This window comes from Haliotis cracherodii, unplaced genomic scaffold (assembly GCF_022045235.1).
Source record: "Haliotis cracherodii isolate W230 unplaced genomic scaffold, xgHalCrac1.p SCAF_9, whole genome shotgun sequence".
Classification (NCBI taxonomy): Eukaryota; Metazoa; Mollusca; class Gastropoda; order Lepetellida; family Haliotidae; genus Haliotis; species Haliotis cracherodii.
The window spans coordinates 14,273,966-14,292,433 of NW_027266343.1; the positions used below are offsets into that span (position 1 = coordinate 14,273,966).

Here is an 18,468-nt window from a genome sequence, read left to right on the forward strand (position 1 = left end):
AAGCACACACACAAGGGTGACACGTAAATGACGTGACCACAAGTTGTCAAATATTACTTTCTGCCGTTAAGGGCAAGCTAGAGGTCACAAGTCTTGTACTAACAGCCTCAACTCTACTACAGACACGTTTTAGTGAGACTTATTCATTTCCTTTGATGATAGAAACGTCTCCTCAGCATGCAAAGTTAATGTTTTCATGTATTGTATTGAAACCTTTCTAACCTTGGTAACGAGATATGTATTGTATTGAAACCTCTCTAACCTTGCTAACGAGATATGGATTGTATTGAATCTTCTCTAACCTTGCTAACGAGACATGGATTGCATTGAAACCTCTCTAACCTTGCAAACGAGACATGTATTGCATGACACGTCGTGTATCATTACTAAAGCCTCCATACAGCAAACATGAAGAGAGAAGTTCACAGACTTATCAACACTTCCTCTCACATGTCGGAGCCGTACATTATCATGATTATGTCTCAAATTGAAAAAGTTCCTATAACAAATGGCTCAGTAGAGATAAGTTCGCTGAAAAAACTAGTTTTGTTAATAAAAATGATGATGATGATGATGATGATGATGATAATAATAATAATAATGCCGAGTTCAAGTTAGACTTTTCACTGACAATGGGACCACTAAATGCAATGTTAAAATACCTGTGAAATTAAGTGGGAAAAAACGATCCAAATTTGCCTGCTCACTTAGTTTGGAATTTAAAGTCAAAATTCTATGCAAATTCAACTTATTGTGGCCTGAGCACTGACCATTTGAAACGGAAAAGCTGTATATTTTGAAAGTTGGAACAAACTAGTTTTAATAATAATAATAATAATAATAATAATAATAATAATAATAATAATGATGATGATGATGATGACGACGATGGTGATGATGATGATGATCATAGTGCCGAGTTCCAGCTAGACTGTTTGCTGACCTGCTGACACGGACCAATAAATGCAATGTTAAAATACCTGTGAAATTAAGATGGAAAAAAGGACCTTAAAGAAATGATCCAAATTTGCCTGCTCACTTAGCATGCTTAGTTTGAAATTTAAAGTTAAAATTGTGTGAAATTTTAACTTATTGTTATTGTTATAGGCAAGAGTTGAAAGCGGAGATGAAAGGCCACTGTAGTGCACTACATGACCATGCCTGTGCATACCCATACAGTAATTACAGTACTATTATCTATATCTATTATACTATAGGGAGATACGGCTGTTGGGCCATTACATACAAAAACATGATAATCTCTGATCTGGGTAGATAGACGATATTTCTGACACACTTACCCAGCTGTAAATACGTCGGTGTCAAATGACACACGTGTTGAACTACGTGTTACGCAAATGCATGAGTCAATCCTGTTTGTCAATTAGAAGTCTTCGGTCGGAATCAGGGAAGCATAGTGGTTAAAGCATTAGCTCATCATGCTGAATGCCAAGTTCGATCCCCACATGGGTAAAATGTAGGAAGCCTATTAGTATGGTTACTATAGCTTTAAACACACTGACCATGTTGTCATTATAGACAAAACACTGGGTATCATGGGTATAGTGATCTACTTCAAGATCCCCCCTTATCATGCTTACTGGACTGTAGTACCTTGAAGTCTATCCCTAGTCATGTGCCATGACAGTGGAATTTATAGGGTAAAATATATTTTGCTACTAAAAGCCAACACCAGTCAAGATCAAACAAAATCAAGTCCAGGTGCTGGTCTGGTTTTCTTGATTGCACATTCAGCGTTAGAAACTGGCACTTGTCCTGTAGTCCTTACCAAACTGCCTAATAGTAAACGAATCCTTAGGACTAGTAGAAATTGGCCCATTTTAAGGGTTTTGCTATATGTTATCATCATAAGGACTAGACAAAAACTGTTAGTTTTTTAAAACTGATGTCAGTCTATGAAAACGACAGAGGAGGAAAGATTCTTTTCAAAAAGAATACATGATAATTATTCACAAAAAACGTTTTAATAACCTAGGTGTTAGTATGGTGTATCCTGTGTCCTATGTTACGCCATACTGTAGCTCTGTTACCATGGTTACCTTATCAATAAACACAATTAAACTCTATGCTCATTTCCGAAAAGATCATAATAAAATAGAAGAATACTCTCCTACCAATCTTGCAGCTAATTTAGCATGTGAATCTTGATGTTGAATAGCTGAATAATTAGGGGGTTTAAGTAGATATAAGCATGAAAGGACCTGTTTGATCTACTGACTATTTTAGCTTATTCATATTCAATAGTTGAATAATCATGATAATTAATATAATTAAGGGGCCTGTTGACACACTATAACCATACAAACTGTTTGTCATATGTGTCGGACTGTAGCTAAATATTCAACTTCCTTGTTGACTGGAGCATAACTAACAATTATTCTACTTGCTTCCTTTGATATAGACCGCCTCCCTGGCTTAGAGGTAGAGCGTCCGCCCGATCCCAGCCACGTCATACCAAAAGACGTTAAAAGATGGTACTTGTTGTTACCCTGTCTGGCGCTCGGCATTAAGGGGCTAAAACAAGGACTGGTCGGCTTGGAGTCAGTATACTGTGTCTGAGTGGGGTATTCATGTTAAACTGCGGCATGGTATCTCAGTGGGCTAGCACTATAAATCGGCATCAGTCCGGACTAGTACAAGTTGCCACACACACAGGTACATGCACGTTGCTATATAAGTGCAATAATCTTGGACTCGACGTTAAACCCAATTTCACCTCACCTCACCTTCCTTTGATATACATCAGGAAGCACAACACAACTAAAAAATGTGTGTTTGGTTGTTGGTTGTTCAAGGCCACACTCAGCAATATTCCGGCTATATGACGGCGGTCAGGAAATAATCGAGTCTGGACCAGACAATCCAGTGACTGATATGAGCACTGATCCACGCAATTGGGATACGATGACTTGCATCAACCAAGTAAGCGAGCGTGACCAACCGATCTCGTTAGCTGCCTCTTACGACAAGAATGGTTGCCTTTTACAACAAGCATGGGTTGCTGAAGAGCTATTCAAACCCAGATCTTCACAGGGTCTTTATGGGAATCAATTACACATAAGCACTCACTGTGTGTACAAGATGTACAAAGACTCATATATATCTTTATGAAGATGGTGTTTATATAAGAAGCCTTTACTGTCAAGTGCCTTACTGTCGTCGTCTTCAAACAAAGTTCTTTCTCATGGCTCAAAGACCTTGCATGCCGTTCACTCCTTCTCAATACACTGGTGTCAATACACACATAGCATAGAAAAAATACAATAAAATAAAACATGTCAGTTCTCCTTTATATGTTCAAGTGACATGCAGACCAAATAAAACTTGTTTCTAACACATGCAGAAAAGCCAATGCCAGATTAAGGCCATTAGTAATATCTTAGTAACCATGGTAACTGGTGTCTAGAAGTAGTAATTAAAAGAACCTAAATGCAATCCTTCCTGTCATATCTGACCTGATGGTTTCGATGAGAATAAATCTTTATTTGTATTATATTATATTTCCGAAACTCCTCAACATATAAAAAACTTTCCATTGCAAGCCAACAGGTCAACTGATTATTTATTGGTTATATGAGACAATGGCTGCAGCAGAGTAAATATTTGATATAAAATACAAAGGAAAGTTTTGGGGACATGATTGATAGTACTGGTATGTGACTGTGACATCATCATAAATCCTGATATATGCAGTTATACAGTTAGCATGGTTAGTGACATTGATGACAAAACATTACATACATTAAACGTGTTCAATGAAATCTTTTAATTAAGAAATATACGACGAGTGAGTCGCTTATCTTACAATAAAACACTGCAGGGACAATAAACCATGAGGAGGGCAGCCCAGTGTGGTTTATTCTCCCCGCAGTGTTTTATCGTAAGATACACAACGACCACGAGCCGTTTATTTCTTGTATGACATATCAACATTATATACAGCCTCTTTAAGGATGATGATACAAATGTACAAGCTTCAAACATATTTACCTGTATTTAAATAATGAAGACTACCTCAATAGAATCCGACTTCAGCAATGTCCATTTTATGCACAGTTGTGTATTTCCCGCATATTCTAACAATCCTCACATTGATTACCTGTACCTTTTCTCCCAACACTGATTGTCCTATCTCCCCACTTTTAAACGCGATTGTTCAGCCATCACATTTATCTGCGTTGCCCTCTTACATCTATGGGGAACAACTCACTAGACACTCCCCTCTCAAAAATAACGTCGTCAGACATATGACGTCATCAAATTGCGAGCACATGTTCAAATCTCCACATGCTCCAGGAATGATGTTGTGAGATAACAATGTTTAATTGAAAAATAAACCTCGCTACGAACTTCAATGTTCTTTGAAGTTTATCACGTAGAAATCTTATACAGGCATTTAGAAGTTTGAAGAACATGAATACATGACAATTCATTTATTCTTTGTCACAGCGTTTCAGAGCTACTTATTCAGTATTCACCTGACAAAGGAGCAAGAAGTAGATCTGAAACATCGTAACGTAACAAAGAATAAAAGAAGTTGTTATCCATTAAAAGTGTCATATATTCGTGTACAATGATATAAACATAATATCATATAACATATTAGGTAATAGTCAATATTTTCTAGGGAAGTAATGAGCTATGTATCAATAGACTCATTTTGGCATTCTAGTGACATCTTGTTTTGAAAAATCCATTTTCATATTAAGTGACTTTTCAGTACAGCCTCGCCTTGAGTAAGCTGTTGCACAATACAAGTGACTCTACTCTGGTGATACCACAGAGCATCTCGGTATGAAGCTGTTAATGATGATGCAAACTAGGGCTGGGACGGGTAACAGTTATGTATTTCCCCCATATTCTAACAATCCTCACATTGATTACCTGTACCTTTTCTCCCACCACCGATTGTCCCCACTTATAAATATATCACGTGACTAACCACGGGTCCGGGTAGTCCTGTGGGTACCCGGGTCCTACTCAGTAACCACTCGACCCGCCGTACCCGGGTCGAGTGGTTACTGAGTAGGACCCGGGTACCCACAGGACTACCCGGACCCGTGGTTAGTCACGTGATATATTGTTTAATGATCTAAAAATATCTAGAACTCTATGGTTAAACTAAAAGTCACTAATGTTCGCATTTCTTTCTGACTATGCACACATTCCTTCTGATGTTTCATATGGTTGAATCAAGATATAACTTAATTCAATTTCAGTGTATGAATGACCTGATTGTTTACTACGTGTATCTAAATACGTTTTTGGCAGGGTTATGATAAAAATGTTCCCAATCAGACATTTTGAGACATCTCCTGAGACCTACAGTGGGTACCCGGGTAGGGTCGGGTAATAGTGGGGTGGGTACCCGGGTAGTAAATTTGGACTCGTCCCAGCCCTACTGCATACAATGGCTCATGTTGCAATGGGCATATCACAAAGACAAATTTTAAGATGACCATTCAAAAAAATTAACTCATCTGTTCCCACACATTGTCAACCCTTTCAATATGTTTCAACCATGTTGAACCATGTTACAAATTTGTAGCAATAACGCTATAAGTCAATAATGAAGATTTGGAACAAGGACAAAAGCAGCAATATAATTCTATTGAGCAACTGGGCCCAGCTGGTATTCCCAGACATCAATATATTTGTACTTTACACGCAGTATAGAGAGTTGTCTCCCCTGCCTAAGCGCCATGTGCTACCAGCACTTGACAACACATGCTCCAACCTCCATCAGCCCGTTATCATCAATAACAACACATGCTGATCCCAGTCAATAAGAAGACAGGTGCTTGGCCAATTCAACTAGGCACCTGATGGAAATGATAATATTTTAATATTCTTGAGATTATACAATTATTGGAAATAATGCGGTAATGGTGGCATCATTATTTAACCCATTTTTGACTTGTAAACTCTTTAAAAGGATTAGTGGTAAATGCTGCTTTAATATATTGTATGATAGGCATTACTTTAGACTTTAATTAACACTGATCTAATAACACCATTTCTTTGCTGTGTGCCAATCCCAGTGAGATTGTGAAATAATCATTCAGTGACCTTGACCTCTGTGACCCAGCAACATAATCCTAAGCCCTCTCTTATGACCAGTGTACTTTACAGGTGTGTACACTGAAAGATATCGCTTTGGTTATTTAAAGGTCTAGACACAACATTTAGAGTTAACCTGCACATAAGAACATTTACAAAACCTCCTCCCCTTTTTTTTTACTGAACAGAGTCCTTCAGTTTTTCTGCTTTAGTATTTGACTAGGGAGCCAAACAACCTTGTTTTCTGACCTTGAGGTACGGACAAGAACCCCTTGAGATACCTCTTATATCATTAAACTACATTGACTTAGTATGGTTTTCAATGCTTTTAGCAATATTCCAGCAGTATCACGGTGGGGGACACCGAAAAATGGGCTTCACACATTTTACCCATGTGGGGAATCAAACCCAGGTCTTCGGCTTGATGAGCCAATGCTTTAACCCCTAGGCTATCCCACCGCCCCATTAAACAACAGCTACATCTAAACTTGCATAATGAAACAAATAACAGCACCTTATTCTAATAGCATCCCTCTTTTAATCTCTGCACTGCTTATCAATTTCAAATGTCAAATTAGGGGGCCCGGGTGGCCCAGTCGTCTAAGGTGCCGCGATTCGCTGTGCAGAGTTGCATCCCCTGGACACGCCAGAAACCTATGATTGTGGGTTCGAATCCCGGTTCACCCCGATTATGTTTCTAGGTTTGTCAGCACCATACCCGTGCTCGTGGGTTTCACCGAAGTGGTAAACGTCTGGGACTTGCAACACTTCAGGCTTTCCTCCCACATTAAGCTGACACGCCGTGATATAACTGGAATACTGTTAAAAGCGGCGTTAAACCCAACTCACTCACTCACTCACTCACCCAAATGTCAAATTGATCTTTGATCTGACAATCTATCTTTAAGTGGCCCAAAGAAGAGGTAACAAATATGTGTAACCATGGTTACAGGCACTGTAGCATAACATACGGCTAATAGTGGCATCTGAAAGTTCAAACATTCTGCCTTTTGCAATTATATTTTTATGGGCAGCCATATAAACAGTTAAGGAATCTAGTTTTAGAATCAACTGCATACACCAGTAGTACATACTATGTCCACTAGAGCTGGGACGAAATACTAACTGTGCAATCCAATACATATCACCTTGCTCGGGAGTCAGTACGTATCATGATGCTTGCATGTGCCCTTATCTGTGATGCATTAGCCATCTTTTTCATAGATAGGATGGTCAAATACATGGCACACTACCGATTTACAGTTGGCAGTGTTAAGTATAGTGCAATGGATGAAAATATTTACGTTATTAAAAAATACATTTATGGTAAGAATCGATTCTTTTTACTTAGTGTGCGACTGTGATTGATACTTGATTTGAGAAATGAAAAATCGCGATCCACTGATGCATCAGTGAATTGTCCCACTATTTATGTCCTCAGTGTTGAAAACTGACAAGGCAACAGGACAAACACATATCACAGACATACACAGTGTGAGAATTAAGATTTATGCAGTAGTCACCACAGAAATTGTCAAATAATAGTTGTGATAAAGTATTTCGGTCTGGAAGAATCATATAGAATTCAAACTATATCCCCAATCCATCTGCCCCACCCACTGAATCCCAGGTTTGTTGGGAGTCTTGCATTTTGGGGGAATTAAGGGGATCCTAGTTCGTTGTCATATGCCATTGGAATCTGGGGACACCTAAACCTTTTGATTTTAAACATAAAGGTTATGACAAGGATCTCTTCACTCTTTCGCTTAATTTTGAAAACTGGTTATAGGTACAAAAACACATCAGAAAGGTCAGAGTTCAGTGTCATCTTCACATCACCATCATATCCACGATCAGTGAGCTTCCAATGTGGCCATGCAATCCACTTCATCCATACAAACAATATAAGGTATTGGAATTTGATTACACAAACTTTCTTTCCCAACCAACAGAAAGAACGCCATGTTGGTTTATCATCTGACATAGATGGGGGCACAGAAGGAATGCCAGCTCTTGTCGCCCAGCAGTCCCCGTTATAGGGACAGTAGCTATTCTTTAATGGATGTGAATGGTCGCTCGGCTTATACGGTTCGTGAATGTATTTAGCAAACAACGAATTGGTGTATTTTGTATTAATGACGTTGTATCGCTAGTCCTAGCCCTATGCGTCGTAAATACCTTAGACAGCATCACTGTGTCTGAGATCGCTAGACACTCGTGGGGAGGGGGTATTTTTTCTGTCACCTGGGCCTAGGCTACATATCCACACGGGCGATCTCATAACGAATCACTTACACAATCAGTTAGATGAGATTAAAATATTTGAACACAACACAGAACGAAACGTCGTGTAACATAATATTGTGCGTGCACCGATCTTCGTGAGGACATTATTTTGTTTTCATTAGGCCTAGCGAGAAATGCTGATCTTGAAGTAAGGTACATCACGCTTCCGCCGGCCATAGCTAAAGCGGGGGTTATTTCTTGCAGAGAAGTCAATACGAGATCGCATATTTCAACAAAGAGAAACTGAGTAACAAACCTGCTCGTTTTCCAATCCAGTAGTTACATTTTCCAACTGACAACTGAAATAATCCTTATCGTCCTTCCTTCTTTTGAGAGGCAGCAGCCATATTTGTTTTCGGAGTGTGAAAACGAGGCCAGTTCCACTTCCTTTGAACTTTGGTCTCTTCTTTCTATCCCAAAATTTCGCATGGCCTACCTCGCTATCATCGTTCCGTCTGCGAGTGGTGACTCAACACACTTGTCAGCAATAAACAACAGCGTGACCACTCGCAGATGTAGGTGTGCTTTGGTCGACTCTTCCCTCTTGTCATTAATCATTAATTACTAAACAAAGATTCAACTAATTAGCAGCATTGTCCGATCGGGGGGCGGGGCCACACATCTTTCAATTAACTCCACACATGCTGAGCCAGTAAAACACAATCGACAGTGGTTCAAATTACAACAAAGGGACTGTATGCGATTTATGTTTTGCAATTCGACACGGAAACGCCCCAGGCAATCGCTGCAAATACGCACCTGTACCTATCTACAAAGAATGTTTTTCATACTTTCAAACAACCGTTCGCGTGATCCTGATAATGATCTAATTATCAGTAGGAAATATATTTTTGTTTATGATTATTATATTTATGTCAAAGGATGTACTTATGTCTTATTTGTTTCGGGTACTGAACAACATTTTGATTTTCAGAATACCTAGTTTTATAGCGGGACATTGAATACCACGTGATCTAGTTCGCCGTCAACTGATGTTTCAGTGTAATTACCAACATGTATTTCCCATCACGCTGCTAAGTGTGGCATGGCTTTGACCGTTAAACACGAGCCAAGCGATGGGCGCTACTTTACACGTGTGTGTAGGTAACTGACAACCTTATGGTATACTACAGGCGACACCATAGTGACGCACACAACTCTATACCTTTCAGATGTTCACATTATCGATCACTGGTTAAACGCGCAGTATCGTATCCCTCTTTATCATATAATGGGTAGGTTTCTCGGCAGGATAAAGCCAACGGATAAAAACGATATCCGTTGGGGTCATATGCGGATAGAGATGCAAATATCAAAGGTCAAGTAGGGACTACTTTCACTGTTTATAAACAAACATGGCGTCGCCCTCGTCATTTGACGATCAAGTCAGAATTAACCATCGGGAATCTGGATAAACTACAGGAATAATTGCTATCATTATCAAAAGAACAGTCTAATATACTGAAAATCAGTGTCTAAGTGTGACGTAGCTAAGGCATTTTATAAGTTTTGGCAACTTTGGAGATATAAATTTCGAAACAATTTTGCGAGGGCACGAGGCCTAGCCAAGTGGGATCAGTATCCATATCTGTGCTTGTAGACCTCTGCGGCTTGAAACCTTCTCCACAAATTAAAATAGTTGGATTTGGAACCAAATATGTTTGAATTGTTACTTTGTTTCGTTTTGTCGCTGTGTGTACATCTGACTACACTTCTCAACGTTATGACAGACCGACGGTCAACAACCTCTGACCGTGGCCGTTACGTCTCATAGACTAGGGTTAGAGTAGCTTCCCTTTGACAAAGGGAAGTTACTCTACGGACAGACCGATCGATTGCCGCGAAAGGCAAATAAAAACAATAGTTGTTTTGCGTATATGTTGCTTCGCCACTGTATAAGAAACAGATTTCAGTTGGAACTATATTGGCTACTGTCACTGTCCGAGTGACACATCACTTACCCTGTGACGTAATAAATATTAATGCGCGCATTCCAGGAAAACTCGCAATGTTTCGGTAATGTTTGTGAAAGAGGGAAAGTGATTTTGAAGCACAGAATTAAAGAATGACATTATATGATAAAGAGGTTATCACGCTTGTGTGTTTGGGGATGGTAAATATCCTGTATTAGGAATAAACACTATGTATTTAGCTCGCCAAGGCTCGCTAAATACAATGTTTATTCCTAATGCAGGATATTTACCATCCTCAAACACACTCGCGTGATAACCTCTATTTATCATATAATGGGTAGGTTTCTCGGCAGGATAAAGCCAACGGATAAAAACGATATCCGTTGGGGTCATATGCGGATAGAGATGCAAATATCAAAGGTCAAGTAGGGACTACTTTCACTGTTTATAAACAAACATGGCGTCGCCCTCGTCATTTGACGATCAAGTCAGAATTAACCATCGGGAATCTGGATAAACTACAGGGATAATTGCTATCATTATCAAAAGAACAGTCTAATATACTGAAAATCAGTGTCTAAGTGTGACGTAGCTAAGGCATTTTATAAGTTTTGGCAACTTTGGAGATATAAATTTCGAAACAATTTTGCGAGGGCACGAGGCCTAGCCAAGTGGGATCAGTATCCATATCTGTGCTTGTAGACCTCTGCGGCTTGAAACCTTCTCCACAAATTAAAATAGTTGGATTTGGAACCAAATATGTTTGAATTGTTACCTTGTTTCGTTTTGTCGCTGTGTGTACATCTGACTACGCTTCTCAACGTTATGACAGACCGACGGTCAACAACGTCTGACCGTGGCCGTGACGTCTCATAGACTAGGGTTAGAGTAGCTTCCCTTTGACAAAGGGAAGTTACTCTACGGACAGACCGATCGATTGCCGCGAAAGGCAAATAAAAACAATAGTTGTTTTGCGTATATGTTGCTTCGCCACTGTATAAGAAACAGATTTCAGTTGGAACTATATTGGCTACTGTCACTGTCCGACTGACACGTCACTTACCCTGTGACGTAATAAATATTAATGCGCGCATTCCAGGAAAACTCGCAATGTTTCGGTAATGTTTGTGAAAGAGGGAAAGTGATTTTGAAGCACAGAATTAAAGAATGACATTATATGATAAAGAGGTTATCACGCTTGTGTGTTTGGGGATGGTAAATATCCTGTATTAGGAATGAACACTATGTATTTAGCTCGCCAAGGCTCGCTAAATACAATGTTTATTCCTAATGCAGGATATTTACCATCCTCAAACACACTCGCGTGATAACCTCTATATACCCTTTCAGATGTTCACATTATCGATCACTGGTTAACTCGAAATATCCTACCCCCTGTACACTTTCAGATATTCACATTATCGATCACTGGTTAAATCGAAGTATCGTATCCCTCTATACCCTTTCAGATATTCATATCATCGATCACTGGTTACCTGGAAGTATCGTATCTCTCTGTTCCCCAGGAGATGTTCACTTTATCGATCACTGAATACCTGGAAGTATCGTATCCTTCTGTTCCCCAGCAGATGTTCACTTTATCGATCACTGGTTACCTGGAAGTATCGTATCCTTCTGTTCCCCAGCAGATGTTCACTTTATCGATCACTGGTTACCTGGAAGTATCGTATCCTTCTGTTCCCCAGCAGATGTTCACTTTATCGATCACTGGATACCTGGAAGTATTGTATCTCTCTGTTCATCAGCAGATGTCCACTTTATCGATCACTGGTTACCTGGAAGTATCGTATATCTCTGTTCCCCAGCAGATGTTCACTTTATCGATCACTGGTTACCTGGAAGTATTGTATCTCTCTGTTCATCAGCAGATGTCCACTTTATCGATCACTGGTTATCTGGAAGTATTGTATCTCTCTGTTCATCAGCGGATGTCCACTTTATCGATCACTGGTTACCTGGAAGTATCGTATCTCTCTGTTCATCAGCAGATGTTCACCTAATCGATCACTGCATGGTTACCTGGAAGTATCGTATCTCTCTGTTCCACAGCAGATGTTAACTTTATCGATCACTGGTTACCTGGAAGTATCGTATCTCTCTGTTCCCCAGCAGATGTTCACGTTATTGATCACTGGTTTGCCGATTCCAGGCCCGTTCACTCTTTTCGGGCTGTCCTGATATTCTGTATACTAATGACAGTAAAAGAAACTTCACTCACTCTACCTATGGCCACAAGGCAATGGCTAATTGTTAGGTCGTGTTACCTTCTTTGAAATAACAAATACACTCATGAACCCATGCCCTCTAGCGCTTGATTTTATTCATCGTATATACATTATATACGTTTGAGCTTTTAACAATGTATTGTCATTTAACCCTTATGGCGTCATCAGCCTGCATGGTTAATCCAGTATTAACTGTTGTTTTACGCTTCAGTGCTGAGACTGAATGAGTGTGAGAGTAAATAAGTGCGTCAATGCGTAGTGAAATAGTTCGCGTTAAGCTGGTATTATACCGCTTAAAATACATTTCCTATGATAATCAGTTTCATATATAGTCTGTCTTACAGACCCTGATACAAATATATATCAAATACAGCCCATGCAAGTCTATAATGTTTGGCAAGTCTAGATTACTGCAGTATCAGGAAATCTGAGAATGAAGAGGCTCACTGGGCTCCCTTTTATTATATTTTTATTTAGATAACTGAACAATTGTTGTTTTTCTGTACGATATGTTCATTTCAGAGACTAGATGTTAGTCTATTTCATATACTACTGTCCAAACTACTACACAATCATGGAATAATTCACTCACTTACTCATTCATTCACTCACTCACTCACTCATGGCGTTACATCACCCTCAATATGAAATATTTTTGTTCGAATAATTACAACTTTAAAAGACGATATATACATCATGGTATAAAAGACCCGGCAGTATTATGCTGTGAAATCTATAACTACAGTGTCAGATTTGATTCGTATCTGTCACCAGAGATGGTCCGATTCATACAAGTTTGCAGTCTTTGTGCGTTTGAGTCATTAAAACAACACAGATGCGTGTCTATTCAAGCGTCTGCCCAACCAGCCATAACTGGTGGATATGATTACGTATAGACAACACATCTACAGTAGATAGAGTAGTAGTACAATGTTTATTAAAGTGTCACACGCACAGCATGTACAATATAAAATCGATGCACATAAGATAAAAGGTGTATTTAGTGTGTCCATCCAGACATTATGAGACATTATATACAATATAAACAAAATTGTATACATAATATATATAATGTGAGAGGTGGGAAATTTAGCTACGAAATCAGAAGACTCACAGGAAACAATAACAAACTTCTCGATTCAACAACGAAAGAAAGGATAGGTACAGAGAGGGGTAATTTAATAATCATGGCAACGACTGTCGTCTCTAAAACACTTTGAAAAGCGTTGCGGCAAGCAATTTTTGTAAAACGTTTGAATTCATTAAGTAAATAAATTTCTCTTCTACGCATATCACATTAAAATAACGGTTGTTTTCTTCAGCTGCACAATATAAATTTTGTCGTAAATGTTCATAAAAACTGCATTATAGTAAATAATTACATTCATCTTCCACCAAATCACAATTGCAATATCTACATAACCTCTCCGGTAGTGGTATAGGAGGCTTGGAATATCTGCCTATCTTAACGAACAAAGGTAAAATTCGACATCTAAACTTGGCTAAAATACGGCGGTGGTCTCTATTCAAAATATTTTTAACATAGAAATCAACAGAAGGTGTACACTTATATTTTCTGTAGGTACGTAACTTATAGATAGTAATTGCATTGTCAGGCTCCAGACTGGGCGTGTGCACCAGACGTTAAACCCATCTTAAAATAGACATGTGTATATTCTTATGCAACAAGTAGACACGCCAAGCTCCTACCAAGGCCCAGTCGTCTAAGGCGCCGCGATTCGCTGTGCAGAGTTGCGTCCCTTGGGCACGCCAGAAACCTATGATTGTGGGTTCGAACCCGGTTCGCCCCGATTATGTTTCTAGGTTTGTCAGCACCATACCCGTGCTCGTGGACTTCACCGAAGTAGTAATCGTCTGAGACCTGCATCGCTTCGGGCTTTCCTCCCACATTAAGCTGACACGCCGTGATTTAACTGGAATACTGTTAAAAGCGGCGTTAAACCCAACTCACACACACACAAACCTTCATCAGATGAAACGTTGTGTTCATCATAATAAGGAAGTTGACGTCCATAAACTCTCTTCCTTATGTGTATCACTTCTAAATGCCTTTCAAAGACTTGATAAGCCTTTTTCTTTTTGTTATAATCAGTTTAAATCCCTTATGAAAAATTGAAAAGTATTTTAACGAAGGATCTTCCTCAACATATGAGTACATCCTATTTTAGATTTGGAAGTTGCAAGTTCAAGCTTGCTTCTGATGCTGGCAGACATAAATATATCCTTTATGATGAAAAATGTATGTCATCTATGCTTATCAAAACTATTCTGCTGTTAAAAATGAATTGCACATCTTCTGTGTATGTGATTCTTACTCTGTTTGAGTGTGAGTGAGTTTGATTTTGCGCCGCTTTAAGCTATATTCCAGCAATATCACGGCGGGGGACACCAGAAATGGCCTTCACACATTGTACCCATGTCGGGAATCGAACCCGGGTCTTTGGCGTGACGAGAAAACGCTTAGACCACTAGGCTACCCGACTGCCCCCTATATTAGTAACTATCCTACAATTACTACTTCTATTACCGTCACGCAGAGTATAAGAGCACTAGTATTAGACATATCTGTCTTTTTTCTACATCGTGTAAATGGAAAATGAAACACCCATTTGTAAATCTGCTATAAAATGCGTCTGTCTGTCCGTCCATCCACCCGTCTGTCTCCTACCCAGAGTTCCATGCGACCAACCTCGTACCCCTGCCAGGGGCCAGCGATTCGTCATATCTTACAGCCCCCACTCGAGATATTGCATACACTATAACGCAAACGTTTGTTATTGTCTTCTCCTGTAAACTTGCGAATAATCCACGGATTTCAGCGAAAACTATCTATGTTTGATAATTATAAACCTCCAGTCTCGTCATTTTATTGTTCTCCAGTGGGGATTAAATCTCATAAGCAGAGGTGTTATAAGAATATCCCCGGGATTACAAGTTCCGTTTACATGTAAATGATTCTCGCGAGAAATATTTTTTGCATTTGAACACAATGTAGTGACATGAAAAATCAATGACAAATGTTTCTTTATATTCCAGAGAATCGAACACGGAACCTTCACATCTATAGCCCAGTGAGTGTACCTCTTAGCTACAGAAGCGCCGATAAATCACAATGCTTTTTAAGAATTTCTTTTTCAAGAACCTTCCGCCATCAAACAGATATTTTACGCCCGCCTCCTAAGGTTAACGGAAAGTATGTTTGAAACAAAAACATGTTGATAAATGTCGTTTTAAGTTTCTTTTTTCGGTTTATAAGTAAAAGGCAATTATTATTATTTTTAAATGAATATATGTTTATTTGTCTCTACATTTCACAACTTTTGACGTACAATCAAGCATGCTATTTCTACCAAGATTTAAAAGAGCGCCATACAACTCTTTTTTCAGAAGTTGTTTGATCTAGTTTACAACACCCAAGGCCTCAGTAAAGCTTTCAAAACGTTTTATGGTAGACATGTGGAGGACATACATGTTCCCGTGTTTTTTTCAGGTGAACAATTGACTTACCTTTGCATGTGTTTGTGACGGGTTTCACCGAACACCTGTTATCATCACTGTTTGATAGTGATTCATAAACACATGATCATGATACAGTCGAAATGGTACAATCGCTTTTATTTATATCTAATGTGCTGGCTTTGCAAATATGACTTGTATTTTATGACTAAGGGAGAGAAAAAGGCTTTGATAATACGTAGTTTTAAATGATCACACTGAATGTTCAATTTGAACTTTTAAAAATCCTAGTAGTTGACAAAATTATTCTTTTTCTCAGTTTGCCTGCCCCGAGCACTAAATCCTTGTGATGACGCATAAATATGTCACATAACCTTTTGTGCACAATGAATCAATATATCACTGACTACTATATGACTACTTTTTTATCTCCTATTTGTGACATAACCTTGAGCAGTTGATTTTGTTGGGTTTGGATACATGAATGTGAACGGCTGGAAATTGCAGAGATAATTATTGAATATTTTATGTCATACAATCGTGTTTCTTGTGTTATATTGTATACTAAAATAATATAGAATAACTGAATTCTGGAGTCAATATCAATGTAAAGAATGGTAGATTATGAAAACATATCACATGCTTTTGACACGCTGAACTGAGTGCAGTGCGAATGATGACCGATGAGTGAGTGAGTGAGTGAGTGAGTTGGGTTTAACGCCGCTTTTAACAGTGTTCAAGTTAAATCTCGGCGTGTCAGCTTAACGTTGGAAAGCCCGAAGTGATTCAGGTCTCAGACGTTTACAACTTCGGTGAAACCCACGAGCACGGGTATGGTGCTGACAAACCTAGAAACATAATCGGGGCGAACCGGGATTCGAACCCACAATCATAGGTTTCTGCATGCCCAAGGGACGCAACTCTGCTCAGTCAATTGCGGCGCCTTAGACGACTGGGCCATCTAGGGGACTTTAGGGTTGCTTATTTAATTTTGGGGAAATTCGGAATTTGGAAGAATGCCGTGCTATAGGTTGGGGATCTAAATGAGTTTGTGTGGTTGTGTGGGTTTTAAAATTATTTTTTAAATAAATTTTTAGCGTTAAGCGTGGTATAGAATGATTTTGTAGTTTATTAGATGCGACCTAGTAGACCTGTTTTAAAGAGAAAATGCCTAATGCCTTGAAGTTTTGTAGGTCGATTATTTGGTTTAGAAGTGTTGCCAGAGACATTTGTTTGTTATAGTTTATTGTGGATTTGGGGGTTGTTCTGTGCTGGTGGTGTTGTGTGCAGAGTAAAAGTCCGTGTTCAGGTGTTTCTATTTGGTTACAGTGAGGGCATTCACCTGTTTGATGTTTTCTGATTCTGTGGAGGTGAGAGTTTAGTTTAGTGTGCCCTGTCTATAATTTTATTATTGCACTGTCGATTTTGTTTTATTAATGAAGAACTTTTGTTTTTTTGAATGGCTTTTGAGCACCTGTTTTAGTTTACAGTTTGATTTCTGATATTGGTGTTGCCACTTTGGGAGAATTTTACTCTTAGTAATACTTTTAATCTCGTTTTTTTTATATTGACTGTTTTTTTGCATCAGATCAACGTAGTAAATGTTCGCCTACGGCAACAATGTCAATGCATTCTCCATGTTAAGTCATTTCCAATATCCTCCACTAGTTATTAGAAACAGTTTGCAAACAATTTGCATTCTATTCTTAAGTCAAATGTATCTCATCTTCGTGAGATGTGTATGCAATCTATACAATAAATTAATATCAATTCATAAATATATTGATGAGTGTGGTGAATTGACCCTCTATTCGTAGTGAATTGTGGTAAAAATGTCTATGTGGAGAGATGTCCAACCCCTAATACATTCTGAATGACAAGGTATTGAAATAAAAAAAAAATGGTTTGTTCATTTCATGGAATAGCGAATAGGTAATAACATAATGATATGAAGAAAATCTTTCCGTGGGTTCGTACCGACGGTTATGTTCATAAAGCAAGAGCGAGGGTATTTCTTTGACATAAATAATTCAACGCTGACGAAAAGCCAACGCGCAAATACAACCAAACACGATTGAATGTGCAGAGATGTCGTGACTACAAAACTTGATGCACATGGTGAACAAGTTCATGTTGATAGGGGTTTCAGCTGGATGCTTTCGGGGGATATTGTTCGTGGGAAATAATATAAGGTTGGAACAATACAATGACGGTAAAATGGTGAAGCAATTGAACTGAAATAGAGGTCTTGAATATTAATAAAAATCGACAAATATTAATCTGTTAACGAGTTAACCATGTTTTCTAAATGTCATTTTACCATCGATTATACGAAATTTCAAGTTTGATTAGCTACTACCACGTAAAAAGGTGTTGACATCTGGTTCATAGTCAAACCTATTTACATTTATCTTCATACGCTGGGCTTTATGTATAAATATTCATATAATTTAATGTTGAAATGT

General features: G+C 38.7%; 1 protein-coding gene across 2 annotated transcripts in view; it reads right to left on the reverse strand.

The window, feature by feature from the left end:
- Positions 1-8,724, reverse strand: part of LOC139452613 (alpha-1,6-mannosyl-glycoprotein 2-beta-N-acetylglucosaminyltransferase-like) — an 87,259-nt gene extending 78,535 nt beyond the window's left edge. For both annotated transcript variants that reach the window (XR_011652379.1, XM_071234143.1), the window contains exon 1: positions 8,624-8,724. The gene's annotated coding sequence lies outside the window, so the exon portion shown is untranslated. The remainder of the gene's footprint in view (positions 1-8,623) is intronic.
- Between the last annotated feature and the right edge of the window lie 9,744 nt (positions 8,725-18,468).